Genomic DNA, 24,981 nt, shown 5'->3' with positions numbered 1-24,981 from the left:
CACACACACACACTAGCTAGAGTACATGTATGTACAAAATAAAATGCACTAGCATCACGCATAGTACTTTTTCAAATAAATCCCATTTCGGGGCTTCCCAAGAGGATTTCCTTCATAATCAATCAGCTCGTAGGCCCCTTTCTGCAGAACTTTTTTGACAATGTAAGGGCCTAGCCACATAGACTCGAGCTTTCCTGCTCCTAGCTTATCTTTTGCCTGATCATAGAGCAGGACTAAGTTTCCCTCAACAAAATAACGCGAACGTACGGTCTGATCGAAGTGAGTCTTGAATCGCTTCTTTTGCATTTCAATGGCCAAGGAGGCCAGGCGACGAGTTTCATCCAGCCGTTCTAAGTAAAGAAGGCGTTTTTCTAACGGAGTGGTGTTGGGAAGTAGCTCGACAGCTAACTTTAATGAAGGGATTTCACATTCAATCGGAAGGGTAGCCTCTAGTCCATAAACTAGTTGGAATGGAGTGAAACCAGTGGCATCCTTCACAGAGGTTCGGTAGGCCCACAAAGCAGGGAACAACATCAAATGCCAGTTAGACTTATGCATGCCAACGGTACGTTGAAGCATTGTGACCAAAACCTTATTGATAGCTTCAACTTGGCCATTGGACTGAGGGTAGTACGGAGTTGAACTATCGTGCTGCAAGCCTAACTGGGTTGTTAATTCCGACATCATATGATTACGGAAATGCTTTCCGTGATCAGTAACGATGGCTTGAGGGACACCGAATCGCGAAATAACATGATTAAATAAAAATTGCGCCGTTGTGTGACCGTCTTCAGTTAATGTAGGCATCGCCTCGGCCCATTTAGTAAAGTAATCGACGGCAACGATGATAAACCCATGCCCCCCGGCCGAGCGAGGGTTACAGGTCATATAATCAATGCCCCATTTGGCAAAAGGGCCGACGGCGACAACAGGGTGCAACGGAGCAGGAGGCGCTCGCATCTTCCGTTGGTATATCTGGCACTCATGACAAGAGCGGACGGCAAGGATGCAATCTTTAAAGATAGAGGGCCAAAAGTAACCAGCACGGAGGATTTTTTGGGCAGTAGCATATCCGGACATGTGACCGCCACAGGCACCAGAGTGGCAGTCATTTAAGACCCGCTCAGCTTCCTCGAAAGTAAGACAACGGCAGAGAACAGAGTCGGCGCCAAGACGATATAATGTATCGCCAATGATACGGTATGGTTGAGATTGATGACGAATCCTTCGCCGAGCGTCTTTGGACACGCCCGGGCGAAAGGAGGACGTTTGCAGATATATGATTATATCTCCGTACCATGGATCGAGGGTGCTAATGAGAAATAGGGTCTCATCCAGAATTTGATCCTCGATGTGAGAGGTCGGGGAAGAGGATGGCAAAGAGCAAATTAACTCAGCAAATACAAGTGATTTCTTGGACTTGGCAGTGGTAAATTCCAAGTCAAACTCTTGGAGGATAACAATCCACTTTGAGTACTTGCCCCCCAGCAACTGGCGTGACAATATATACGTCATGGGGTTGCAATCAGAAATCACAGTAGTAGTACGCAGCAGAATATAATGACGGAAGCGTTGGACAGCACAAACTACGGCTAATGCCAACTTCTCGACATAAGCATATCGAGTTTCCGTGTCTAAAAGGTTGCGGCTGAGATAATAGATAACATGCTCAGTGTCATCATCATCAGTTTGGACAAGAACCATGCCGATAGTGGTGTCGGCGGCAGCCAAATACAAGGTGTAGTCGCGATAATAATTCGGAGGACGGAGCAATGGAGCAGAAACAAGGAGGCCCTTGAGACGCTCAAAAGATTCCTGAGCTGTGGCATCCCAATGAAAAGGGACATCGCGCTTTAATAATCGTGTAAAACCTTTGGCCACCTCGGCATAGTTTGGAACGAAACGACGTAAAAAATTGGCTTTACCCTGCAAACTTTGCAATTGGTGCAAAGAAGCGGGGGGAGGAAGATTCACTATAGCCTTGACTTTAAGGGGATCCAAACGGATGCCCTCTCGGGAAACGACAAACCCGAGAAGTCTGCCAGATTCAACGCAGAAGACACATTTGTGAGGATTAAGCCTGATTTGGTAGTATCGACAGCGAAGAAAGATTTCGCGAAGGTGCTTAGGGTGGTCCTGACGTTTAGCTGAATGAGCAGGGAGATCATCCAGGTAACGATGTACAATGTGTCGAATGTCATGGAACGCATAGGACATTGCACGCTGGAAGGTAGCACCGGCATTTTTAAGACCGAAGGGGAGCTTCTTATAGGCAAAAGTGCCCCATGGACAGATAAAGGCAGTTTTGTGTTGATCAGCGGGAGCAATATTGATCTGGTTATAGCCAGAAAAACCGTCCATAAAAGAATACATTTCACTTCTGGCACACTGGTCAATAATCTGATCAATGAATGGTGTGGGAAAATTATCTTTAGGACAGGCTCGATTTATACCACGATAATCAACACAAACGCGGATTGTACCCTGTTTTTTAGTCACAGGTACGATATTGGAAACCCAATCTGTGAGCGGAATAGGATAAATGAAACCGGCTTTAAGAAGCTTCTCTACCTCGGCCTTAATCGCTGCAGCCTTTCTGGGGTGTACAGGGCGTAAACGTTGACGTACAGGCTTAACACCTAGGTACGTGATTATCTCATGCACCACTATGCTAGGATCAATGCCGGGCATTTCTTCGTAGGACCATGCGAAAACATCACGAAATTCGCGAAAGAGGTTGGAATAAAGTTGAATCTCCTCAGGAGTACAAGTGACTCCAATATGAATATGCTCAACAATCCTTGGTTTGACAGAGATGTCGATGGGCTGGGTTTGCGTAATATTTTCCATATTCCCTTCAGAAGACACCTGATTAATCTGAATAGGTGTTTGCAGTGGGAGACAAGGAGCAAACCGTTCAAGGCAAGTGAGAATATCCTGAGGGGCAGGGAGGAACGAGGAACGATGGTGAGAATCATGCCAAGGAAGTTCCTCGAGAGACATAGTCTCAATGATGGCTTCATCGGACGAGAATGTTTCTTGCAAAGGATCCGAAGAAGTCTCATCTACAAGCCCTGAGGATGGATCGAATGAATGGAGAACCGTGCTCGAAAGAGCAAGTTCGGAAGAGGGAGCCGATGCAGCAATAATCTCAACGTAGTTGAGTTCGGCAGGACTCAATGGCATCTTTTCGTCCCAAGAATCTACTTGATCGGTGGGAGGAATGATCCACGGATCAGAACAAGAAGTGATCATATTAACAAAGACGACGTTAGGAGGTGGGAGTGGAAAAACACCCATAAGGGCGGGATCTTTGAAAAGTCCAGCTCCCAGACTCTCAGATAATTTCGAGGTATGCTCCACGAAAGGAATGTTACCTTCAGAAGAGGAAGCGAAGAAAGATAGCTGGTCTACGGTAACAATCTTCCCTTGATGAGGGAAACGGATGATACGAAACAGTGATGAGGCAACAGCTTTCATCGCGTAGATCCAGCTATGTCCGAGAAGGAGGTTGTAGGTAAGAGTAGCATCAACGACTTCAACTTCCATTTCGACCGTCTTCCCTTCTAAAGTGATGGGCAAACGTTGGAGTATACCATAAGGACGAGAGGCTCTTCCATCAAAGGCTTCCAAGGTTGTGGGAGACTGACTCAGGGTAGGAGATCCAATAGCTTTCCAACAGGCGACAAACATGATGCAAGTTGAAGCACCTTCATCGATGACTGTACGGTGAATTGTTTTGGAATCAATGATAACCTGTATAAGGAATGCGATTTGAGGAGGCAGTCTCTGTGTATGGCGTTCCAAGTCAAAAGTAATTAAATCCGAATCTGCCGGGTCTATGCCACCAATAGCGGAGAGCAAGGACTTCCTCTGAGAAGGGCAACTCTGGAGAACTTCTAAAGCAGACATAGCCGACGGAGTCTGCGCTAAGTCCTCAACGATATTGTAGTGCTGTGCAGCACGAGCATTTGAGTTGTAAGAAGATTTCCGGAGTACTCCTTTTGGAGGGGGTCGGAGAGGCGTCTCAGTTGTAGGTCTCTCAATGTGGAGAGGACCTGAACTGAACGGAGGAGCACTAGAGGGTATCTCAGGTTCCTTCCCGGTGGATGGCGGATAATCTTTTGTTCGAGTACTGATATTGATAGGGATCGTTCCAGCCATAAACACTTGAGAACCGAAGGAAGAGGGAGGCTGAGATGGGTCAGCCACCATTTGAGTTTTTTGAGTTTGCTGTGAGGGAAAGGGTTCTTTAAGCACCGCAGGAGTCCCGGGAGCGCCTTTCAACAAACGACTAACTTCAGACCGCCTCGGGCAGTCTTTGGTATAGTGATCCTCATCACAGATAAGACAAGGATACTTGGGTTTGCGTTTGGCACCATCCTCGGGCGGAGGTTTAGGGGCTTCCTGCTTGGGTTGATCTGGCTTATTCTTCGCTTTCCCTTTCTTCTTTGCTTTCGAGGCTTTGTCTGCCGTGGTGGATTGGACGGCATTGACCTCGGAAGTAACATTTGAAGTGGGTATTACCTGGGAGGTGGGTTCATTCGAAACAGGTGGTTTTTGCTTCCCAGGGTTCGCGGAATTTTTCTTTGAGGATGAACTAACAGTACCAATAATACCGTCAACAGTTGGTGTTGGCGGGCTTTGGATGTTCCTGGTCTAGGGGCATCAGGTAGATAATCATACAATGTACCTGACTGAGAGTAAACCAAGTCAAGGTACTGAGCTCACGCGATAGCTTGCTCTTCAGTGACACATGCCCCCATGGCGATATCCCGAGCTATTGGAGGAACGAACGAAGTCGTAAACCAATCAGTAAGCAGCTGGTCGGGAATCCAAAATTTGATCATACGTCTACGCCGTCTCCATTCATGGATATGATCAGAGATATGCGTAGCCGTCGTTTGTCTTAAGGATGTGAGGAGGTGTGTACCCATTTCATATCGAACGGGCAACTGAAAATGAGTGAGAAATGCCATAGCCAAGGAGTTAAAATCCTGAAAGGATCCGCGATTGAGTTCAATATACCACTTAGCGGCAGAGCCGGTGAGAGTCCTTTGAAAAAGGCGAAGCCGAATGGAATCATCAAGCCATGAATTGGATGAGCACCATAGGTGATAAGTCATGACATGAGCTTGTGGATCCTCATTAGGCTTACCATCGAATTTTGGACAGTCACCGGGAATTTTTGTTGGAACCGGAGGCCAATATGGATTATGCAGAATAGGATCATTAGTCAATTTAGACACATCCGGTAATTCTAAAGTCGCTAAGAAAGGTAATTGAGGATTAAAGGACATCTGGGGCTGCTGTTGGGATGGAGCACCAGGGTTCCAACCAACTGGCAGTTGCCCCCAAGGGCTTGGTCCGGACGGATTTGGCCCCATAGGGTTTTGTCCGTAAGGATTTGGGTTTTGCCCCCCAGCGCTCCATGGATTACCAAACGGTCCTGCAGAAGCACCATATGGTTGCGGATAATAAGGATTCGTCTGCGGTTGTTGGTAATTTTGGTACGGGGAAAACAAAGGTTGCCCTTGAGGTTGCTGGTAACCATAGGGTGGCTGGACTCCAAACTGAGTTTGAGGAGTAGGCGGAGGTTGATAAGGCGGTTGGGATTGAACCCCAGCTTGCGTTTGAAAACCAGATGGGGGTTGGGGTCCAGCCTGGGGCAAAAAACCAGGTTCAGCAGTACCAGAAAGATGTCCTGTAGGTTGGGCTATCTGGTCGGAAGGATAACCTTGTTGATATTGGGGTTGACCTCCCTGCCCAGGAGGTTGTACCTGCTGGGAATGGAGTTGTTGTTGTTGCACAATTGAAGGTTGTCCTAACGGACCAGATGGCTGAGTGGGCTGGGCAGTTGGTTGGCCTACGTGGATTTGAGGCTGACCGACTTGCCCAGAAGGTTGACTATACTGGACGGTAGGCTGACCATGTGGTTGAACAGCTGGTCCAGATATTGAGGTATACTGGACATTGGGTTGGTTTGGGTTAACAGTCGATCCAGTAGGATAACCTTGCTAGATACCAGGTTGGGCTTGTTGAACAGAAGACTGACCTGAGTTACCAGAAGGTTGAACATAAGAAGAGAAAAATGGACCACCAGAAGCGAAAGGGTTTCCATGAAAGGATTGCCCTTGTTGGTCTTGAGGAGATTGTCTTGGAGACTGCGCAGATGAAACTTGACCACCGTGAAAAGAGGTGGAGCCCCAATCAATTGACAATGGAACTGATACCTCAACAACCGGTTGAGACGACAAATACGGATCGTATGGCCCCTGTATTGTGACATTTGTCATGGGATCAAAGACTCCGAATAAGGAAGCCGAAGGACGACTAAAAATAGGAGTCGAAGAGGCTGCACAGACCATTGGAGCGGTTGTGACTGAGGTAACAGATGGACTGCGACTTTGCGGAGTAAAAGGCTCCGTAGTAGGAAAAGTGAGTGGTGACCAAATAGAACCCGTGAAAGGAGTTCCAGAGGGCATAGTATCCCTTAAAGCTTTATAGCCTGGTGGTAAGTTTGTAGTAGTGGGAGTACTACTAACACGTATAGGGTCCGTTGCGGTGGGAATTTCACCGCTCGTCGCAACGGACTCATCAGTCGTTGTAGGGGACAAATCCTCCATGTCAGAGGAAGAAGGTGGGACTGACACACGAGGAGAAGTATAGTCCCAAAAAGGGACACTGTCCTCAGAAGGTTCCCACGTAGGGTTCCAATGAAACTGGTAAGTCTCGTCGCCTGGGGCACGAGAACTAAGTGGTTGTATACTTGGAACCACAGGAAGACTCACAACTGGTATCTCGGCAGAAGACGAAATTGGTAATTCCGCCAGGATGAAACTTCACAAAACCTAAGGAATCTACCGAGACAACCCCTACTCAAACTAACGCAAACAAAATCTAATTGGGTAAATGTTATCGTGGCCGAATAAATTTTAGGACGCAAAGACACAACTTGACCTTTTCATGTTTTAAGAGTCGAGAAAAGGACAAAAGATGACTCTAGTCTCCTTCGAATGTTTTATGAGCACGAAGTGACAAGACGCTCACAGGCACCTTTTCTTTTAAGGAGTCTGAAAAGGATCAAAATTGACTACTCTGGAGACTCTAGGCAAAAGGTTTACCAAACAATCCGTAAAACTGCTTATACACCTCGGCAATCAGATGAAAACCAAGGACTTCCCGTACTGCAGTCAATCTTCCCGAATGCTGTGTTTAGTGCATTACGGCTTGTAAGGTGGCAGACTCGGCTTCCTATGGATAAAGGATGATAGCCTAGTGGGGTCTCCCGTATATACGCGACGGTACGTGGGAGCTCAGTCCGTACTGGTACTTATTGTCTCTCAGGAGGAATCACCGAACCATCAGCGAGGCAATAGTTACCAGGTTTAGCGACGCCGAAACACGTCTCTAGCCTAGACCTCTAGAATATGTGCGTTAGGTTCCAATGCGTTGTTAGGTTCATTCGATTTATTTTACAGTTGATCCTCAATTAAGTTTCAGTTTTTTGGTCCTACCGTATGTGATATCTCAAAACTTCCTAAATGCACACTATATGCCAAAATTATATCATTTCGTTCAATGAATTCTAACTACAGGAGAGTTGAGATTTTCAAACAAACAAAATGAACAATAAACAAACAACAAAGATCCTAATGCAGCTAATAACAAGAAATGAAACTTTTCTTTTTCTTTTCTTTTTAAAAGCAACAAATAACAATAAATGCTAACTAATAGAATGCAAAAAGATCTTTTGTTTTTTCTCTTTTTAAAATGGCATAATGCATTTAAACAAATTTCATGAGATATTAACAAGCATAAACAAACAAAATTCACTCAATGCAAGGAGAACCAAATCTGAAATACCAAAATGAACTGTCAAAACAACGAAAAGCGCACAGACCTTCAATGAACCATGTGATCTAAGTTCAAATGAAGTCAAGCAAAATCCAAACAAGCTAGAAGTGAATCGCCCAGAAGCACGGAATAACAAGCTTTAACAACTACTAGACCGGTGTGGAAAAGAACCAAAAAGTTGACTGGATAATCAAACCAAAACTTCCCACAGAAGGCTCGACATGGAAAGCCACTAGATGCTCTAGGGCTGGGATACAAAATCGATAGGAATAAGCAAACAACTGAAGGATAAAGGTAACAACCAGTCAAACAGAGGTCCAACACACTTCCAGAAGCTGCAAAAGAGATACAAACACCAAAAATCTGAGTTTAAGCAGCTTTCAACTAACAAACTGGCAAAATTCACAGAGCTGGCGCAACTGTCAGCCTACAACTTGCGCTATTCAGGAATAAGCACGAGTTGTTGTTGTGCAACATGCGCCAACTGGCGCGACTGTCAGAGGAAAAAACGCGCCAACCGCGTTTGCTGACCCAAAAAATAAATACAACAGCCCAGGGTCTGGTCAACAGTACTCAGACAAGTCTAAGAGCAGAAAACAACTTCAAAGCTGACCCAGAAAGCTCATTTATCCAAGCAGGCAAGAGAAAACTAACATGCAAGACAAAACTCCAAGCCGTTCGGTTCATAAACCAAACCGGAGATCGACTGAAGTGGCGTTGATCTACTCCGCTAATGCAAAGCAATAGCGTTTCAAAGGCTGCCTGGCCGTGCTTCAGAATCTGTCCAAGGTTTATGAATCAAACAACAAATAGCTCCTCCCCAGTGGAGTCGCCAAATTGTTGGAGAGGTAAATCCCCTCTGCGGACAGAGGCGATCCCACTAGCCCAAAATGGGACTAGCAACAATCAAATCACGCTACTACACAAGTTCCTAGTTGTATATTAAAAGCGGATTACGAGAACCAACCTAGAGTCCAACGCTAATGTCGAAGAAGAGTTGATACTCCCGTTGCCTTGCTCCGGCAGGTCACAATCCTTGCGATCCCTGCATATGGATACCTGCACATGCAAAGAACGAAATGAGAACAAGCATAAAATCCACTAACATACAACTATATTTCAGTCAGAAAGGAAATAAACCAAACATTACCATGATGAACAATGAGATTGGAACCATAACAGTAGTCGTTTATTAATGAATAATAAGCAGAGAAAGATACAACCAAGGTTCTGACGTTGAACCTATCCTCTGGCTGGGCGAGCAGCTATGTGTGTCTTGCAATAGACCTTCTCTCTCTCAGGATTCCGGCAGCATAACCTCCCTATGCTTCAAGACTCTTACTATCACTCAGGACAAGCATAATCACAACTAGCATTACTCCAAAACTAGCTTGTCTAATGCATGAGGACAGACTTTTATAGATGGAGAAGGGAGGAAGATACAATGCACCAGGACACCCATTGTGGATTGACATTATCTCCGAAAAGCCACTGTGGATAGATGTCAAGGATAGATGATGACTCTCGACCTCTATCAGATGGATTTTATCCTCAAAAGACTTCGTGATCTGAAGGGAAAAAACATATGGGTGCGCGTTTGTCAAAAATCATTACCAAACTTGGTTGGCGCGAGTGTTGTTCTAAGACAGAGCGCCAATGGTCGCACCCCCTTTTGAGGATCTCAGTGATTGGCGCGGATAAAACACTGTGGACCCGCGCCAATGAAAAAAGGGCACTTTTCAGGGATAATTTGCAGAAGGTGTCTTCAGGGAACATGAAGTACATACTCCGGGGAACATAATGCAAGTGTTTTTAGACTATGTCACTGCTCACATGTCCCGGAATGCGTCCTCCAATGTATGGAAACAGGGGTAACAGGGATGGTGACCAATGGTGACAAATTACTGTGTAACAGTTCCTTTGAGATGTCTTCTTCTTTTGAGGTTCTTTGTTCTTTTTCTTCTTTCCCATTGTTACACCGGATCTCCTTCAAGCAATCAATCTTCTCCCAAAGGACCTGTTCTGATACAAATTGTTGGGAAAATACTGAGAGGGTGGGGTGAATCAATATTTTCAAATCAATAACTTTTTACATTTCATATTCCTATTTCTATACGCGACTTTACTGGAAGGAACCTACGTGTGTATGTGACTGTTCTTAAGATAATTAGCGTATATCTAGTGATCTTATGATTCAGTTAATTCATAATATGTTTGTTTTCGTCCAGTGCATCAGTACATTACTAAACATTAGATAAATAGTAACCATGTGCTGTAATAAATAAGCCATCACACATAAGCAACACACATGAACACCAAGATTTAAGGTGGAAACCCAATGATGGAGAAAACCACCTACTGTTGTCGTCTCTATATTATTTTTAATATAAATAGACTCATACCAGTACGCGGACACCCACCTATAGAAGGATACAACCTTCACTCATTCTCCAACTTCTACTCGAAGGGATCTACAACCCCCTAGCTCTTGTATTGGCTCATATGATTACCAATACGTAGACGGCGACCTACAGAAGGCTACAAAATTCACTTGTTCTCCAGCTACTACTGGAAGGGAGATAAAACCCCCTAACCTATTCACTAGCTACTACTAGAAGGAAGCTTCGACTTCCTCACTGAAGACTACAACCCTCAGTATCCTCCATGGACCAAGTTTCATCAAATTTTCAGATTGGATCCATTATCAACACTTAATCTCAATATCAAAAATCAAAATTGTAACTCATCACTGTAACATATTCATGCATCATTGATACATCTGAATAAATCAATCACTGAAACCCAATCATCAATCTTTGACATAACTGAAAACCAGTCATCACATTCTGAATCAACCAATCTTTGAAACTTTTGCCGCAACTGAATGAAACAATCACTGAAACCTCTGACACAATTGAATCACCCAATCATCAATTTCTAATACAATTAAGTCAACCACTCACTCAAAACCCAATCAACGAACACTTAATCAAAATTCAACCAATAAACTGGAACAGTTAGATCATTGTAACCAGTACACAAAATTGAACTAAGAACACTGCATCAACAACCAGAACCAATTGCAACCTCAAATATCATATGTCAGAATGTATAAGCTACTTCAATGAGGACAACTTGCATGTATACACTACATTCTATAGCCCAACCTACATATACCTCTTAAAGTATTGAATCATAAAACTTGTAAACCAAAAACTATACTAACGAAGGACATTCTTAAGATCTACTGTCATATTATAGAGTTCTAAAAGATAGCAGCAAAGATCACCCTTCTTACTCAATCAATCATTCATCCAAACTCAATCCCTTATACAGTTAGTTTAACTTGAGATCTAATGAATACATCATTGAAAAATAGCAATAAAACAACAATACTGATCAGATAGATCAGTCATTTCTAAAAAACAAGCCCTTCCTTTGCATACACTACTTTAAAGTGATGAATCCACATGTATACGTGCTTTCACTGAGGTGAACTTCCGTATAGATATGCAAATAATGACTTACAACTTCGTAACTTTCAAGACTTCAGATATACCAGATCATAACACTTAAAGGATAAAACATGTGTTAACACTTAGATCTAGCCTATCCATTATCAGATCATACAATAATAATTCATTTCAGGTCTCATGATCCTGATCAGACATTGTATCCAAGGGTGCATAGGATGTTTTAGATATATATCATAATCATATCCCTTACAACATAAAATATACTTTAGATAGAAGTATTCATGAAAAAACCTTTCACCCGTGTTGGTGTCCAAGTGTGAATAAAACTATTCAACCTTTTCCCACATTAATTACCAATATGGGATCTACTGGTTATTGCAAGGCTAACACACAATGTATATGCAAGGACAACTTTACAACCCAGAGTTTGGCAAGAGTTCTTTAACAAAAAATAAACAACTATAACAATAATGCAAATGACAACAATATTTAACTGAAAGAATAGATAGAAATGACAACAACAATTAACTGTACAACAATTTGATTCACAACATCTACATCAAACCATCAAAATGAGGAATAGAAATACATACATGAAAAAGAAGCTAAGCACACACTATCTCTGCAACACCTGATCAGGAAAGTGGGCAAAACTCCCTGATCATGGTTGTGATGAACTGGCGAGCTCAAAGAAATATCAGAAAGCCATAAATTTCATTAATATAAAATTCAATGTTACAAAGCTCAACTCTCTTGTCTCTAACCCCCTATTTCAAACTCTCTATCCTTTCTTATACAAAAAAAAGTTCCCGAGATTAAGGTAACTATTGCATGTGATTACATAAAGGCTGTAATAAGCCCAAAACTAAATACAAAAGATAGAAAGAGTAAGTCTAGATCAGTTTTTCCATGACAACTGTAGTTTGATAATAGCTCTGCCAACTCGATGTTTAAACTTAGCCATTTGACTTGGAAATCTGCACATAATATGAAATTTAGCAAGAGCTGTTGTCATAATCCCATAGACTATGCTTCAATAATTAATTAATTCATAATGGCATGATTAGAGGTATACCTGCGCGATTTAGGATATGAAATAGCTTATTTACAAGTGCAAATGTGAAGGAAAATAGGATAAAAAAGAAAGTAAAAACATGCAAGTTTAGCTCCCAGCATCTCCCCCCAACTGGTCTTTCTGCATGTCCTCATGTGACCCGTTACCTTCGTAGGTATGGGTTACATTGACTCTAATCAACATGCAACTGAGCAAGATCATATTTGTCGGCCGTATCTATCCCTGAGGATTTGTATCCATTTGTTATTAAGATATCCTTCCACCAATCATTGTTTACATTGTAGGCATGAGTGTATTGATTTGCTGGCAACCAAAGGATGGGAAACTGGAATCTCAAACCCATCCAATGGACCCCTCAAGTATGGATGTAGGCAATATAGCAAGGAAATCTCTCCAATGCCCAAGCATAGTTAGGGGCCTCAAAATGTTCCTACACTTTGACAATCGATGATGACAACATCGATCTCCTCTGATAGCTATCCATAGCCTCGTCCTAATAAGAAACTACCTATATCATTCATAACCTGGTGCACCATCTATGAGTCACTAATATTTGTTTTGGATGTCCCTCAATCCTTAAGAAGGTAGCATGCCTATTATAAATAGTGTCAGACTGACAATGCTCTCTTTGAATAAGAGGAGGTGTAGCAGATTGATTTGCTTCAAATGTATCAATGGAATTCTTCCACTTGATTTGATTGATGGTGTAAGACGTGAGAGCTCTCAGTTGAATATCCCCTACATAGGGGACTGGGTAGAATGCTTGGTCATTTTCCAAGAAATAATCATCCATATACAGTTCACATATTAAATGTTGGTTCAAGACATCAAGAAGTCTTATAATAAGGATAAATTGTATAGGTTCTTTGATTTCATGGCTGATCTCGAGACGAATACATTCCAGGAAAAAGAGAAGGTATTGTTCATGAAGAAACAAATCATAATTGTTAGCAGCGGGTGACAAGCCATTACCTACTGTGCTAAGGTAAACATTTCCTCCTTATCGAATTTTAGCGTTCGCACCTACTCTTCTAGCTACTCGACCTTCTTCTGTTGTTTTTCTCATTTCTGCCTCTCCCTATCCAACAGTTCTACATAGCTAGTGATGATTTTTGTGGCCTGGTTGCAAATTTTTTTTACCTCTACTTGATGATCTTTCATAGAAATTATTCCCTGTTGAAGACGAATAGCCACAAACTGCAATTTCTGAGTCTTGGCAGTCAAAATGAATTCTCTAGCCTCCCATAAATGGCCTATAGGTTATGTTTGTGTCGCAACAGAAATAGTGGGATTCTCTCTGGTCTGAGCTGTTGAGGGAGCAGTTCAAGTCTTAATTATTGCAATTTTTCTCATGTACCTTATTGCTCTCCTTTGCAAGCGTAATACCCATTTCATCAATCTTAGATTGTCTATTTTTAATTTCATAAGTTCATTAAACTGAGACAGATACCTTTCTTTAAGGGGCAGTCTCCTTCATGCACACTGTTCAATGAATTCTTGCTTAACAGTGACGTCCTCTACTGGTCTTGTAGCTGGTGTGGGGCCTGGTGGGTCATTAGTACAGGTGTCGACCACTCCAGCTTCACTATCACTTTGTCTTCTTTCTTATCACCTTGGGTGGTGTCCCCTTCATTTCCTTCTGGAATTACCATGGTCGGGGGTTCAACATTCTCCACTTATTTTTCTCCCGATTGTACTTCAATATGTTCCAGAACTTCCTCTAGCTCTGATGGGTTAGTTTCAGTAGGCATTATGTCTTTCGGTAATTCTTGAGTTGTCTCGGAAACCTGCAGAATACCATCCTCAACATTTTTCTCCTATGCTTTCTCTTCCACCCAGTCATCAATTCTTTGTATGAAAGTTGACTCAAACCCTTGTGGGGTGGCCTCAACACAAATTTCTTCCTTTGGTGGCTCTACAAGGCTAGCATCCATCACTACTTCATTCCATTCCCTCATCAGCACCAGTTCTTATGTAGCAACGCTGACTCGCATGTTCTCAAATTGTTCCATCTGTGCAACGATGAGTGTTGACACTTGAGTGGCTTCCTCAACCAGTGCATCAAATCTTGTACCAACAAAGTTGAAAATTGGGGGAATCACTTTTTCCTCCTTCGAGTGCCGAGGAGTCCAAGATTTCCTTTCCCCTCTTGGTAGAGTTGCAAGAAGGGAAGAATGAAGAACATCTTCTGCCATTTCCATCTGGACTATTCTCCATAAATAATGCCCCTTAACTCCTACATTTTTTTTGAGTCGAGTCTCCCTGTGGTTCCTGAAGAACTGTGTTACCAGGGTTTCTCCTCTCAGTGGTGTTGGTTCTTGTGTGACAGCACCACTTACAATCTCTGCTTCAGACCCCAAGTTTTCTTGGACGGGTGGTGCTGGTTCTTGTATAACAACACCATCTAAAATCTCTTCTTTGGACCTCAAATTTGTTTGTTCAAGTGGTGGTGGTGGTAGTCCTCCTCGATAATTGTCAAATGATGTTGAAGAAACATCAACAATGTCCTCATTTTCTATCTTTTCCACTTCAACCGAGCCAATAGGAAAAGCTGGTTCTTGTGGAGCAGCATCGGCTGTAACATCTTCCATCTCGACTGGGCCAACAGGTGATGTTGGTTATTTTTGGGGCAGCATCAGCTGTGGCATCTTTAATCTCAACTGAGCCAATAGGCAATGTTGGTTCTTGTGGGGAAACATTGGTTGCACCATCTTCCATTCCGACCGAGCCAAGAGGTGATGCTGGGTCTTGTGGAGCAGCATCAGTTGTGGCATCTTCCATTTTGGCTAAGCCTTCACCATTCTCCTCCCCTGCACATATAATGCCCTCCATTTCTTTCGACAATTCAATGAATTTTGACCAAGGTATAGGAGTTTGAGCTAGTGCTTGAATTACCAATAGTCGGACCAACCCATGATTCTTGACGACTACTAATAGTTTCCGAGAGCGGCGGGTGGATTGCGTCGTTAGTTGAAGACTTTTCCAGAGGAATAAAGGCATATTCAACAAATGAATTTGCACGCGTCAAAACCGAAGGGATGCTAACAGTTTAAAATGATACTTAAACAACATTGTAAAGAAATCTTCGCAGGTAATGTATCTTAACGTGAAGTATGAAACTTTTACCCACGGATAAGGTAGTGACTTATGATCATATCCCCTTCCTTTTTGAATTTTTGTTTCACGGGCTTGTAAAAATATTTCCAGGAACTCTAGCAAGGTAGCCTTCCATGAAAACCACTTCCCCCCTTCTTATGGAATTCCAATGATAGCCGAGATGGCTTCCTCTGTGACATGGATATTGAGACCCCGAACTTTGGAATGATCTTCTTCCAAGTTCAATGCAATTTCAGCTATAACAGTCTCGTCAAACCCCTACAATCTCTCAAAATATCTATCCCAGCCTGCATTTACGAACACTTTCCATACATCTGTGTTACTGTGGACCAAAATTGTGCTCTCTAGTTTGTGTTTCATAGCCGCTCCACCCATTCTGCTATAGCTCAGTACCAACACTTCAAAGTAGCTAAAAAATAGTTAGGAGGGAATATCGACATGTAAATTTTTCGAGAAAGGCATAGGAAATGGTCATAGAAGGGTGTACGAATGGAGATTTTTAGAAATATGGGAAAAATCCATGGCAGGTTATGGAAATAATGGCAAGCCATTATGGTAATTACTCCATAAGCTCTAAAGGGATTGGTTCATTAAATGCAGTATTTATTGATAAATGTGCAGAGTAAGGTATGAATCGTGGAGTGGATATATTGGCACAAGCTTTTATGATGATGTCGGAAAATCATTGTTGAAATTGATTATGCCACCATTTTTAAATATAGATATACCTCCCCCCAACTTAAAAATGATCGTCCACGGTCACCTCAAGTCATGTCAAAAGAATTACTAATCAAAGCGGCAAAGTCTACTCGGGGACATATTGCGCACTTACCTTGCGGAGTGACAACCACAAAGGATTAACCTCATTGATGGTGTAACGGCATTAGGGGAGTAACAACATCAGGTACTTAGGAAGAAATTCACCACGGAGTAGCACCATGAGAGGATAACATCATCGGAGAAGTAACAACACTGAAGGAGTAACAAAACTAGGTACTTAGAAAAAATTTCAGCATGGAGTAGTAGCACCGGACGAGTAACAACACCAAAGGAGTAATAGCACCGGGTACTTAGAAAAAAATTTAGCACGAAGTAGCAGCACTAGAGGAGTAACAACATTGAAGGAGTAACAACAACAAAGGAGTAACATCACTAGGTACTTCGAAAAATTTACACGATGGAGTAGCAACACCAAAGGAGTAACAACAACGAGTACTTTGAAAAAATTTCACCAAAGAGTAGCAACACTGGAGGAGTAACAACATCAGAGGAGTAACAACACCGGGTACTTACAAAATTTTTCTTGCCTTTGTAGGATATAAACACCAGTGGTACTACCTGTAAGAAAACAATTGAGTGGTAACAACATATATATATATATATATATATATATATATATATATATATATATATATATATATATATATATATATATATATATATATATATATATATATATATATATATATATATCTATATATATATATATATATATATCTATTTGTTGTTGTTGTTGTTGTTGTTTTTAAATCAGAGGATGCAGAGGAGGAATCCTCTACACTGACAACCTTCAAACTAGATTTATCAGAGAGATGTTTGATGAAGGTGTTATCACTCAAGAAAAAATATTTTCAAATTCTGAGCATCAATTTTTTAAACTTGTCAAAGGTTGGTGTCAGTCTTGGTCTGGTCTTTTCATGTTGTTTTAGAGTATAAGATTTTGAATAGGAGTCTTGTTAAGAATCTTGTTGGTATGTCAAAAGGGGTCAATTCTCTGTCTTAGTCTATCATTGGTCTCATAGCTCACATGAACATCATATTTTGAAACTTGTTTCAAGGTTCTTATGCACTACGAAACTGTCTAGGAGTTTTCGTAGCACAAGAATAAAATCTGTTAATGTTTCAACACCACATGTCACTCCTTGAAATTTACCTATCAATTCAATTGCTTATCCTCATCATTAGGTCGTTAGGTGTCTTGGTACTGGCACATGTTTACAGTTTTACTTTTCTCTGTTGTTTTGGTCGTTCAACGAGGCTTTCGAAATGGTATCAAAGCAATTGGGGAAATGTCCTTCTGGGTTTTGCATCTATTCTTTGGATTTGGGGCAGTTTGAAACTATTCCTTGTAAACAATCTTGAGCTGAGTTTTAGTTTTCCAGTGGTCTTGATCCAGTGCATTTTTGTGAGTATCCTGTATCATGTTCCATTCTGCATACACATATACTCAAGTGCGCTTGGTATGGGAATGCAAATTTTTGCCATCTTGGCAAAAGGTAGCAATAGTGAAGATTTCTTTCTTCTTCTGTTACTTTTCGTTGGTCACACAGTTGGGATGCTTATTGCTTTTTCTTTAGACCGAGAAGGTGGATATAGCTTCTTCAACTCAATGTCCCAATTGCTTCTGAATGACGTAACTCAAAGTGGTCCACGTGAGCAATTATTTATGCTGCCTTTACTTAAACAAGTGCCAAATCTCAGAAACGTCTTATCAGGTATCCTGAATTTGAAATTCACTAAGAAAAAGGAACTTGATGAAACTATCTATCAAAAGGTTGTTCTAAAGTATCTTCATACACAAGTTTTGAAGAGTGAGGCCTACACAAATGGTGATTTATGTGGAAGTCTTCGAAGAGCATTTTACAGGATGGATGAGATGATGCGTGGGCAAAGGGGCTGGAGGAAATTAGCTATACTTGGGGATAAGTTCAACAAATTCACTGGCTTATTAGAGGGATTTATTTGGTCTTCTTCTCCAAGAAACATAGAGAACAAAGATAAAGATCAAGAAGATGACTGGGCATTTGAACAGGGACCACATGCTGATTTTTCTGGGCCAACTTCTGGAAGCACGGCATGTGTTGCACTTTTTCAAAATAATCAGCTTATTGTGGCAAATGCTGGTGATTCCCGTTGTGTCCTCTCAAGAAAGGGTCAGGCATACAACTTGTCACGAGATCACAAGCCAGAGCTTGAGATCGAAAGGGATCGAATTCTTCGAGCTGGAGGATTCATTCATGCTGGACGTATCAATGGAAGCTTAAATTTGGCAAGGGCTATTGGAGATATGGAATTCAAACAAAACAAATTTCTCCCTGCTGAAAAACAGATTGTAACTGCAAATCCAGATATAAATGTTGTGGAGCTATGTGAGGATGATGAGTTCATTGTCTTGGCATGCGATGGAGTCTGGGATGTCATGTCTAGCCAACAAGTTGTGGACTTTATACATGAGCACATTAATGTTGATGATAAACTTTCAACAGTCTGTGAAAAAGTGCTTGCCAAATGTCTTGCGCCATCAACAGCTTTAGGTGAGGGTTGTGATAACATGACCATCATCATAGTGCAGTTCAAGAAGAGATCTGAAAATAAATGCAGTGGAAACCATGAATTATCATCTTGAACTTTATCATGAAATTGAGATTTCATGTATATGTATTTACTATTTAGATACTACTGCTGCCTGTTCATAGCTACACAATGCTCCCCGCAGAGCTCTTGGTGGTTTCGCTAGTGGATTTTGTGGAGTTTCTGGCCTGAAATCCAATTGGCCTCCTGTTATAACAAACACCATCATATCTGCCAACAATTTTTCCAGAAAATTGGATTCTCAGATACTTCATTTGCTGACTCTTGGCCATATAGCTTAGGTGTTTTCATATCCCCCAGAGTAGACAAAAATGTGGATAATATACTAAGTACAAACCTTGGATCCTATTCATATGTCAATTCTGATTCGAATTTGCACAATAATATCCATTCTAGGGCCATTTGAGCTTTCAACATTGTCTGTTACTAAGTAGATTATTTTCTATTTAGATCTTCAACTGCAAGTGTTCTCTTGTGGGTTTCTTTTACCCTATTAAAAGATGAGTTGTGTTAATGTCGTGCTTGTAAATATTCAGTACTGTGGCAGTTAGATGCAATCTGTAAAAAGCTTATGCTCGAATGATTATGGCTTTCAATTTAGATTCTTTGAAAATCAAGCTAATCAGCTTTCTTCATCCATTGCAAGCGAGGCAGTGACAGAGATTGAGACGATGCAGACTTCTTTAGTATTCACATTGCAGGAATTCCATGGAGGGGTCTACCAAAAGAAAGGTCAGGTCAGGTCAAAGAAGGAAATACAGGAACAATCCACAGGAGAAGCAGTCCAAAGAAGAGTAACCAAGCGAACAAGAAGAATATCTGTAGCTAAAAGAGGCTTACAGCACACAAAGAGCATGGCACTCAAATAGATTGTTGGGCAATTAAAGAAGATCAACATGGTTAATTGGTTCCGAATATCTTTGAGGAAACTAAAATCATAAAAACAGGGGTAGTTTCCTACTTCTCAACAGTCATAAAGGGATAAGACATTAAGGACCAGTAAGGAGTTTTGAACATCCACCACAACTAAATTGAAGGAGACCACTTGTCAGGGAACGAGATTTGATTGTAATTAATGCTATTACCATCATGATGTGGAGTTAGACTCCTAATTGTCTTAGGTTTCTAAAATATCTAGTTAGCAGTTTGTTGCATTTCATAAGTAGTTAAAGTTGGAATAGATGTCATAGCAAGCAAAATTCAAGTTCCCCTCATGCTGGAGGAGGAATCTCAGCTTTGTAAAGAATTCTATATATAGCAGAAACAACAATGTACTCGAGGTTGGAAAATTTCAGAGAAATTGTAACTATTGTTCTATGTATATGACTTTGTTTTAGTAATACAAGACTTGATTTTACTTCTCAGGAATCAGAAGGAGTTTACTATTTAGAATGTTGTGTATTATCTTCTCTTCAATATTTGCAATGGTATAGATGTGTGATTACTTAGAAATCATTGATTGTGCTCTAATTTCTTTCGCATATTTATAAAATGTGTTGCTCTATATGTTTCTGGTGTGTTCTGAATGGTAGAAATCTAAATGCCCTGACTTCTATGTAAGGTTGATGTCATTGTTATACTGAAACGATTGTGACTCCATAAGCCCGATGGATACCTTCTAGTTTTGTTTCAACCACTCTCATTTTTTATCTTTGTTTCACAAGAGTTAGCCATTTTAATCATAATCAAAAACATTAATCCTTTGAGAGAGCCCTCTCAGGATGGGGAGGCTAAGCCTCAGCCTAAAGTAGGTTTCAAATAGTTACTTAAGGTCTTCCTGGTCAGCAACCTTCCAGGGTTTGATTTTTAGATAACAGAAGGTATCTTTAGAGGCTAGACGATGATATAGTCTAAGACGATGTCCATTTACAATAAAATAAGCATGTGTATTATCAATCATGACAAGTCTGACAATCCCATTATGAAATACACCATCAATCTCATAAGGCCCCATCCGATGAGAGCAAAGCTTTGAACCCTTAAAGTACTTTAAATGAGAATCATATGGTAATGCCCAATCCATTTTATGAAACACCTTATTCTTAATAAATTTATCATGCCATTTTTTTCTCAGCTACTGAATCACAATAGTTCTCCAGACAACCATTGAACGAATTTCATCTAGTTCGTTTAAGTGTTCCATTCGGTGTTTCTGGGCTTCTAAAAGGTCTAATACTACTTCGAGAGATGTTCTAAGTGTGTTGATCTCAAATTCTATTGGAAACAATGAAGATTTATCATAGACAAGCTCAAACAGTGAAAAACATGTTGTATCCTGGCATGATGTTTTATACGCCCAAAGAGCTTCAGGAAGTTTTTCAGCCCAATCTCGATGATGCTTTGCCATAGTATTTATGAGAATGTTTTCTAATACCTTTTTCATGCTTTCCTCTTGACCGTTCTCCTAAGGGTGGTATGCATATGTCCTTCTATGCTTGATCCCATACTTGTTCATAAGCCTTGCTATCATAGGTGATGTAAATTACACTCCCCCATCTGAAACTATCTCTCTTGAGGTGCCATATCGAGCAAAAATCTCTTCAAACAAAAATTCTGAGACAACTTGTTTTATGGCATTCGCCACAAACCTGGCCTCAACCCACTTCGTTAGATAATTTGTTTAGACTAAAATATGAACTTTCAGATGTGAATACGGATTAAATGGGCCAACTAAATCAATAGGCCATTTCTCAAAAGGTTTAAGGACTACTTGAGGCTGTAATGGCATTCCATCTGATTGACCAGGTTGAACCATCCGTTGGCATCTATCACATCTTCGGACATAATCTATGGCATCCCGAAAGATGGAGGGACAATAATATCCCATCTGTAACACCTTATGTCTGGTTCGTTTGTCTACAAAATGTCTCCCACAAGGGCTCTCATGAGAAGCCTTCAAGACATCATAGGTGTCATCTTCTACTACACAGTGTCGGATCTGCTGGTCGATTCCTGTATGAAACATATATCTTGCTATCCATGAATAACGGGTACTATAACGAATGATCTTTCATTGTTCCCTGTATGAAAAATTCTTTGGTACCTTCCCTATAGCAAGATAATTAGAAATATCTGCATACCACAAAGTACGAGTAGAAATTGCAAAATGATATTCATCTGGAAAACTATATTCTACAGGTGTAACTTCATCATTAGTATCTAATCTAGACAAGAAGTTAGAAACTACATTATTCTTGCCTAGTTTACCTATGGATAGTAATGACAAATTCTTGAAGTAATAATAACCACCTTGTGACACGCCCAGGGGTTACAGGTTTATTCATTAAGTATCTAATTGTTGCGTGATAAGTATGAAAAAAACTAGAATATCCAATAATGTAATGCCGAAACTTATTAACAACATAAATAACAACAAAAAGATCCTTTTCTGTTACCGTATAGTTTAATTTATTAGGTGTGAAATTCTTGCTAACATAGTATATTGCGTACGGCTTCTTGTCCTCTTGTTGTCCCAAAACTACCACTATTGTTGTTTGAGAGGAATCAGCGTGGATTTGAAATGGGAGTTCCCAATTTGGACCTCACAAGATCGAAGCTTGACAGATTAGTTCCTTGATTTTTGCAAAATCCTCTTCACACTCAATTGTCGACAAAAACTCTGTATCTTCAGTTAACAAATAAAAAAGTGGAAATACTATTCTAGAATAATTTTCTATAAAACATCTATAATAGCTAGCGCAAAAAATAAAAATGCGTACCTACTTTTGTGTCTTTGGTACAGGAAAATGAAATATTACCTCTACCTTGGCTAGATCAACTTGAATTCTAACAGCTAAAAGAAAGTGTCCCAGCACTATACCCTCTTCTCTCATCATATGACACTTAATTGTACTTAGAGAAACATGCATTTGTATGCATATTTTAAGCACCTTCTCCAATTTTTCCAACCCTTCCTCAAATGATCCCCCATATGGTGTAAAATCACCCTTATAAATATCAACACTATCATCGACTAGATCGGAGAAAATCCCTAATATTGCCCTCTGGAAGGTAGCAGACGCATTACAAAGACCAAGTAGGAGGACCCAGTATGCGAAAGTCCCCCAAGGGCATGCAAAAGTGGTTTTATCCTAATCCTTAGGAGCTATTCGGATTTGGTTATACCCACTAAACCCATCCAAGAAGGAAAAAACTTATTCCCAGCTAAGGTATCAAGGAGTTGGTCAATGAAGGGTAAGGAAAAATGATCTTTCAAGGTTGCTTTTTTCAACTCCCTATAGTCCACACAAATACATCACTTACCATTCTTTTTAGGAACAATAACTAGCAAAGACACCCATTGAATGTCCGAGATAGGGTAAATAAATCCTACATCCATTAACTTATGAAGTTCATCTTTGACAATGTTTTTCAGGGCGGGGTTCATTATTCTATGGGGTTGTCTCATAGGCCGAAAATCTTCTTTAGTGTATATATGATGACTGCCTAAATTAGTAGGGATAACCTTCATATATGTATAATTCCATGTGAATGCTTCCTTATGTTCACAAAGGAAATTCAGGAGATGTTCTGTCAAGGATGGTGAAATATTCGGGTTAGTATTCAATGTCTTCCCTGGCTCAATTTCTATAAGGATAATGTCACAGGGTGCAATTATAAGAATATATTCATCTTCAATTCTCAATTCAATAGTTTCATGTGTTTCACAACGCATAACAAATTCTAGAAATTGACAAGTTGTATAAGAAACGACATGGGGGGTATTGATAAAAGTATTAATAGTATCATCTTCTGTTTCATTTTTAAAACATAGGGCTTGACTAATATTAAGGGTTGGTCTGGCTTCCTTGCTTTCGGTTTCAAGTCCTTCTAAAGGTAGGAAATTTAGTGTAAATGTTGTTTTACCTGATGAACTTGGTTTTGCAGGGGGTAAAGCATAAGGTTCTTTGTATTTTCCCCATTAGATATCACCATACTTCCTTACCAACATCTGATATAGGCATTTGCAGTTGCTAGCCAAGGTCTTCCTAAAATCAGAGGGTGACCACCAGCTAGGGATTATGTATGTAATACCATAAGGTCAACGAGATAACACCATGAGTTTACTGAAATGGTTATGTCTTCCAATTTTCCTATCGGTCTTACTGTAGATCTATCTGTTAATTCCAAGACTATAGGAGTTGGTTTTAGATTTCATATACCTAATGTGAGCATAGTTTTAGATGCGATAACATTAATCGCAGCCCCCAAATCTACCAGCACATTCGGGATGTCAACCCTATTAATCTGCACTATCAGAATTATGTTCCATGAATCTCCATATTTTAGAGGCACATATTTTCCCAACATAATGTATGATTGCTTCCCCATAACATGAATGGTAAGCAGATCCTTTGTTTTCTTTCCAGGTTTCTTGGAACAATATTCTTTAATTGTATTAACATAAATAGGCACATCCTTCATAGCTTGGAGTAAGGGAATTTTGAAAAATAGGTTTTTCAATTCCCCTAAAAGGTCAAATTTTGGTTGAGGATTATGTTTACTCAGGGCTAATGTCTAGGGATAAGGCAGATCAGTCAAGTATCCCTGAGTAGCACGCGAATGAGGGGGTGTTTGACAGAATTTTGATTTGACTCATTCTTAGCTAATTTGGATTACGGTTTTGGATCTTCATCACTAACATGTTCAATGATAATTGGTGAAGTATGAGCATTCACCACCCGACCAAATCACAAATTTATCTCATTACATTCTACAGTAGAAATTCTATATGAAGGAAGTTTGAGAGTGTCACTCTACTGAACACCCTTATTATTAGGATTTGGATTAGGTTGGATAGGAAGCTGAGGGAAAGGAGGAGTGTTGGAAGAAATGTTGGAAGGTAGTTGTAACTATTGTTGTTGCATAGGTTGAGGGAATTGACCAAGAGGAGGGGAAGGCCCTCGCCAATTCTAAGACCATGAATGATTTGAACTAGACTGAGGGAACCAAGACTGCCAAGGTAAATATTGATAAAATTGAGGCCATGATTATGGAAAAGGTATTGACTGAGGGCCCATATCTAAATTTATAAAATACTGAGAAAGGTCCTAAGACATACCTTGATTTGAACTTGGTGGCCGT

The 24,981-nt window shown here is 40.6% G+C and overlaps 2 pseudogenes; both read left to right on the top strand.

The window, feature by feature from the left end:
• The first annotated feature begins 15,019 nt into the window (after window positions 1-15,019).
• Window positions 15,020-19,303, top strand: LOC149218622 (uncharacterized; annotated as a pseudogene).
• Window positions 18,093-19,001, top strand: LOC149218623 (putative protein phosphatase 2C 11 pseudogene; annotated as a pseudogene).
• Window positions 19,304-24,981: the final 5,678 nt, after the last annotated feature.

This window comes from Pinus tabuliformis, chromosome Q (genome assembly GCF_031772625.1).
Source record: "Pinus tabuliformis cultivar Carrire ecotype Pingquan chromosome Q, CPIR1, whole genome shotgun sequence".
Lineage (NCBI taxonomy): Eukaryota > Viridiplantae > Streptophyta > Pinopsida > Pinales > Pinaceae > Pinus > Pinus tabuliformis.
This window is presented reverse-complemented; position numbering and strand designations above follow the sequence as displayed.